Source organism: Lactuca virosa, chromosome 7 (genome assembly GCF_052849685.1).
Source record: "Lactuca virosa cultivar CGN04683 chromosome 7, Lactuca_virosa_CGN04683_v6, whole genome shotgun sequence".
Taxonomy (NCBI): domain Eukaryota; kingdom Viridiplantae; phylum Streptophyta; class Magnoliopsida; order Asterales; family Asteraceae; genus Lactuca; species Lactuca virosa.
The window spans coordinates 185,941,885-185,948,719 of NC_136432.1; positions in this window are offsets into that span (position 1 = coordinate 185,941,885).

Consider the following 6,835-nt stretch of genomic DNA (forward strand, 5'->3'; position numbering starts at 1 on the left):
ATAACTAAGTCGCTCTTCCTGAATGATTAAGTTATTCAAACCATCCACAGTCGGTCATATGTTGGAAGTAGATATGAATCAAGACTGTCATGGGTTGGTTTGTAGAGGTCCACGTTGGTGGACAAAGTGGTGCTACAACACTCATGAGTGCTCATAAGTTCTGAGTATTGGATTCAACCCGCGCTCATTTGAATCACTTCATGGATTTTATCACGAGTGATCATGAGACGATAATATCTTATATTCTTCAAACCTAGAGATATGAGTTGTTACTATGAGTTGGTTATACATTGATTGCACGAAAACGCATTGGTAACTCGATGTTATAAAACGTGCCTTTGTGTATGATTCAACAAGTAGTAGAACAAGCCATATGAGTCGAAGTTTATCCATTCCTTTTACCTTTGGGATAAAAGCGATATTTGTGGGCCCCTCGATGATTTAAAGATGATACATGTGAGTGCTTGGCCAAGCCAGGACTGATTTGATTTGTTCAATCAGTCAGTCATCATGAATCGGAAATCGGTAAACAACAAATGGACATAGAGAATGATTGATAATCCATGTCTCAGTCCATATTATATCTAGAATGGAGGAATATATGATCCCTTATCTAATGGACAAGTCATTGACAAAGGTCAGAGTTCATCGACAAGGTCAGAGTTCGACAGAAGCTTTTGAGAGCTACAATTGCTGATCGGTTCCTGAAGTCATACGCAATAATAGTTTTAACTTATCCAAGTGGGAGACTGTTGGATTAATGTCTAAGTCCATAACTATAATTGGTAAGACTTGACCCGACCCGACCCGGCATGGTCCATTTGGGTTGCATGGCATCATGCATTTGGATAGACTATAATGAGAGAAATAACACTTAAGGTTGGTTAATATATTATAAGTTCTAATATATTAATAAGGTTATTTAATTAGTATTGATCAAGAATTAATTTGGAATTAATTAAGTGATCAAAAGGAGACTAATTAAATATATGGGTTGATTGTTTAAATCATTCATTCTTATATATGTGGGCTTGTGATCCAAGATTCCTTATGTTGGACTAAGTCCATGGGGTGACCCATGGATACTCCATGGAGGTTAAAATCCATGGAGCATAAGGAATGGGTAAAGTTATGAGTTACATGGTGTAACCCTAATAGCCACCATATAAAAGAATCCCATGGCTCAAGAAATCGTGCACTAATGTGTGAGTGTGAGGGCTAGACGATTTCAAGGAGTGTTCAAGTTTCTCTCAAGTTATTCCAAGTGTATTTGGTGTTGTGTGAACCATTTGAGGTGTCACACTTGGGGCACTAGGCACTCAAGCTTCATGAAGACATTCTACATCAAAGAGGTATGTATTCTATCTTGTTATATTTATTATTTTGTATGCTAGATTAGGATAATACCTTGAATGTTCATAATTGTATGTATAATAGAGAAAACATAGATCCAAGGTATTTAGGGTTGCATGTACACTTAGGAGTGTTAGAATGCTCATAACCCAACAGTTTACCCTATTTAACCTAGTGACAGAGGAGAGAGGGTATGATTTGACTGTGTGATGATTATTATCGAACAGATAGATCCTATACGATTAGGGTTTAAAATTAAAATCTCTTATCTCTTTTATTCATTATTTTCTAAATTATACCTCTAAATATCCGAAAACTAACATTAATATTTCGCAGGTATAATTTGGGGGCAATTGTTAGGGGCGGGATACTAGAATCATATTCAAGATCCTTAATATTGCCAAAACCTCTGGTTCCTTAAAATATATCGCAAGATCTTGATTATTATTACTAATATTTCCTAACACCTATAACGGTTATGTTTTCCTCTCTTTCTCACATGTGCATAACTATTCAACGTGAGACTCATTCTCAACGGAGACTCATCTTGACCAGGCAAAAGACTTGGAATACCAAGTCAAACAACGTTCATGTGCTGATTCTGGAATTATCGGACTTCTTGTTACTTGCATTAGACTATAAATAACACATGTACTTAGCACACAACACATACAATTAGCTCTAGCATGACTATTGTACTCATTTTTATCTTCATTATCTCTCTAATCTTGAATTGAAATCAATAAAACACAACAAGGCATGTGGTCATTATCACCTACCAAGGTTTTATGTTGGAGATCCTATAAAGGATCAAGGGCTTTCCTTGTAACTCTCTTGCCTCACCTTGATTATCATTCGATACCTGCATTGCCTTAAACACCACAACCTCTCATACACTTTGGTTGATATCCACTTAGTCGATTTTTGACCAAAACACACATAATAACACATAATATCACATAATTCAAGTAATAAGTCACATATTACTTACATTTTATCACATATAACTAAACACATACGTATTCTAGCATTCTGATCACTGGTTACAACTAGATTCATTCACTTAAGAGGATTTTCTCTAGTTGACATGCATAGACCATCTTCCTCAAAGAGGCCTTGCATGGTTGACCATTCGTACATGGCCATCCAGACTGAACAATTGGATTCCCTTTTTGTGAGGCTTTTCTCCAATTTTCCAATCCATAACCACTTCCCTCACTTAAGAGGCTTTTTGTGGTTTCACATAACATAATAACATGGTCCATATAATAAGTAAGTTCATGAGAACTCACCTCAGTGACTGGTATGACAATTCACATTCATACAGTGATCTAGGTAGTACCTAGACCGCCTAGCTCACTACATGAATTGTCATACCAGTCACTGAGACTTAGCCAAAATCAAGTTTTATGGGATAAAACCTTCCCAAAAATGAACTCTTTCAGTTTGTGAGATTCGGGACAAAACCCAATTAAAAGGGGATTGCTTCTTGGTTCAAAGCACCAAAATGAAACCAAATTAGTTAAGGAGGTCAAGTACAAGTCCTAGGGACCTTAAGCAAAGTCTAAAGTAGATCTGAGCACTTAACAACTAACGGAATTCGATTTAGACCTAAAAACTCGATAAACAGGCAAAATATAACTCAGAGAGCATAACGAGATGGCAAATATTTTTTTCATTGATACGAACTTGTTCCTTAGTGCCAAAGTAACCTAGAAATGACATCAAGATTTTGAGGCTCCCAAATGAATTCTAACACTCCTAGGATGTTTACCATACAAATTAGAAAAGGATTGAAGGTCTGAAACTTAGCAAACAACTAGAAAACGGTCACAAACAGAAAATCCTAAAATAGAGAAGCATACAAGATTTGAAAGGCATTTGAAGCCATCAACTTGGTTCTAGATGTCTTATACTTTGTCTCACATGCTTAAGTGGTTAAGGAGCATCATAAGAAAGTGTTAAAAAGGATTAAAACCCATCAAATTCGACATAAAAGAATACGAAATAGAAAATCCCGCAATGGTGGTTTTCCGACGGTTTTGGAGGCTGCCGGAGGTAGCTTCGGACACCACAATGGCAGGGAGATGTTGAGATGGACCACAAGGACCGAGAAAATTCGAGAAATACCTTAAGTTGGTCGAGATTGATTTGAAATCAAGTTTCCTTCTTAGAAACCCTAGCCGACGAACTCCAAGTTTCACAACTTTGTTCTCTCGTACCAAGGAAAAAGAAAAGTGATTTGGCTTCTTATGAACGAGACTAAGGCTCAAGGGAGTGCCTCACCACCCCCCGCCCTTCTAAGCCCTCGCTACCACTCCCTACCCATGTGCTACGATTGGCTCGCTAGTTGCTTGGCGAGAGGAAAGAGAAGAAGAGAGTAAGACGGGTGGTCCCCAATTGACTATTTAAGCTTCAAATGTTTGTAACTCCAGCTTTAGCAACTTGTACCCTTTTATAGTTTATTTATATAAATATTTGAATAAAAATTTATTTGATTTAAGAAAAAATATTTACCTTTTAAATACATCAACACTCCATATCATCATATTATGCCTAGGTGTCCATAAAAATATGACGTGGCAATGTTTTAGCACATGCTCACTCACTCCAACCAAGTGTAAAAAGGTAGGGGATCAAGTTACTTTTAAGCAAATCAAGTTTTGCAGGTTCCAAATGTGGATGAGATATGTCTGCGATGCGGTGGAAGAAGACACAAGTTTGGCAACATGGTATATTTGGTCCCTCAAGATTTTGCATGCTGCCAAGATCGACCCTAACAACAATTTTCTCCACAAAAAAAATTTTCAAAATATTACTAATTGAAGCCTGAACTTATATATTCTATTTATTTCAAGGAAATTGATTTATTTTCATAATTTACTATTATTATTATTATTATTATTATTATTTACTTTCTTTCTCTCTCTCTCTCTCTCTCTCTCTCTCTCTCTCTCTCTATATATATATATATATATATATATATATATATATATATAATTTTATTTTGTATTACTATTTTTTAAAGTTATGTACTGGTTGACGGGAAAACGGGGGCTACAAATCAATATGTAATTTTCATTAAAAAAAAACTAATGAAAATTTTTAACCATTTAAGAACTCAAAATTTACATAATGAGGAAGCAAAAATAATAGATCATCATATAGATCTTTCATTTAAGATGCTCTAAACTATAAAGAAAAGTAAATGATAGAATAATCAAAATCATAATAGAAACTATAAAAAATACAAAATAAAAGTGAATGACCAAATTCATAAATAAAAGACAAAATTTCACAAATGGTTTTTATGGTACCAAGTCCCGAATTTAGGGTTTCCCAAACCCAGGCCAACTCGTCGAGTAGGTCACTTATCCTGCGACTTAAAATCCGCTCCTACTCGTCGAGTTCCTCTCGTGACTCATCGAGTTCCTCTCGTGACTCGACGAGTAGCCTTCTTGATTTAGGGTTTTCTTTCCTTCATTGATCTTCTAGATTCCGGGTGTTACAACTCTTCCCCACTTAAACTAGATTTCGTCCTCGAAGTCCGCTACGGTTACCTAACTCGTATACTTCTCACGCATCACGCCCCCGACTTCCGCTATCTGTCCCGGGCTAACTGATGCTTCTCATGGGACATTGTAGTCACTCCGAACTAACCTGAATGTCCGCAACAATTCTTATACAACACACAACTTTGTCTGCTTGGTCTGATCCCCGAAAGGACCGCTACACTTGACATCCTGAGGGTCCAACCATTACCCTGCGCAGTCGATGGCCTTCCCAAGGCAACTTTACAATAGCGACACAACCCTTTTCTTTTTCTATGAAGGATAAATCCTCCGTCGTAACTGAATCCCAGCCACTCCCAGTGCTGGTCATTTCATCGTTACTCACTGAATGCTTCCACTTACTATGTCTATATGCTGAACGCTCAACTTAGCGTGTAACCAAATAATCCTTCGAGTAAAAGATTCGTCCCTGCAACGGTTAGACTCAAACGAGAGCTGCGCAACAGAGTCAAACCCCTTACTATGAGATTAATTAAATCCTGTCGTGAACGACTTCGCATCTCCCGGTCAACTAGCTACTCCACACCAGAGTTCTCCTATCACTACCTGTCTGAAGGTCCTGTTATCTCTTATCCGCTTTCCGGATGAACCGAGACCACCCTGGTCCCCACTGATCTGTTATTATCTGGAATACCGGACTCTCTCCGGTTACTGAACTAAAGAACACTTTCTCAGTCGCTCCCAGCGACTTCCGAAGAAACTTCGGATATTAAAACTACTCTATCCACATTGCCACTCATGGCTCCATTATTCCTGCTGATCCTCCCGATCACCCCGTCCGGCTACCCGTCGCCACCGAATCTACTACAAAAGGGTGAATGCTACCAGAACCGCTATAGTCTTACATCACCCCTGGTCTTCAATGACATACCGCTTCCCGAATCCAATCATATTGTGGCCTACTCACATATGTGTGGGCTGTCCTGCCCTGGTCTAAACCACCTGAAGTAATCCACAAGTGAACCGCACATCTGATACATTCTTATTGTCGATTAGGGACCGGAGAATGCTACGGGCCACCCCGCAGTCATACGATCCCATACTAACTAGCCACTAATGAATGCTACGGGCCACCCCGCAGTCTTACTATATCGATATACTAACGGCTAACTGAAGAGTGCTACGGGCCACCCGCAGTCTTACTATACCAATATACGAATGCTACGGGCCACCCCGCAGTCTTACAACGTTCCTACTCTATCTGCCAACTAGTGAACACTAAGGGCCACCCCATAGTCTTACAACACTTCTATGCTATCTGCTAACTAATGCTACGGGCCACCCCGCAGTCTTGCCACACTTCTCATGCTATCTGCCCACTGGTGAATGCTACTACTATCCCGTAGTCTTACAACACTTTCCATGCTGACTGGCTACTAGTGAACACTACGGCTATCTCGCAGTCTCATATCACTTTCCATACTAACACAACCACTGACCATGGTCTTTCGCTGACTACTAATCCGAACACACCCATAATCGAGTATACATGCACAATCTAATATCCCAAGCTGAACTTCTGTCCTGATTGAAATCCCCATCCTGATTTCTTAATACCTGCTATCAATCATCACGAGAACACGACCTCAATGTTGGGAAGTTTTCCGAACTTCCAACTTACACTATCCTCATTCCACACAGCCGCTTGGGCCACCTTTCTTCCTAACCTGGATGCAAAACTTATCCCAGTTTTAAAACCGCTCCTGTTTCTGTATACATGATTGTTTCTCCCCCACTTAGATTCGACTAAGTCTTCACGGCACGCGAGCGTTGGAGGATTACCATTCTTCTTTCCTTAAACGATAGACACACTGACAACCAACGCTTAGTCTTGCTAGTGATCCATTACTAGCCCACCCTAAAGACCGCACAATTACTGGAGGCTAGATGAACGCTTTCTGAAATACCAA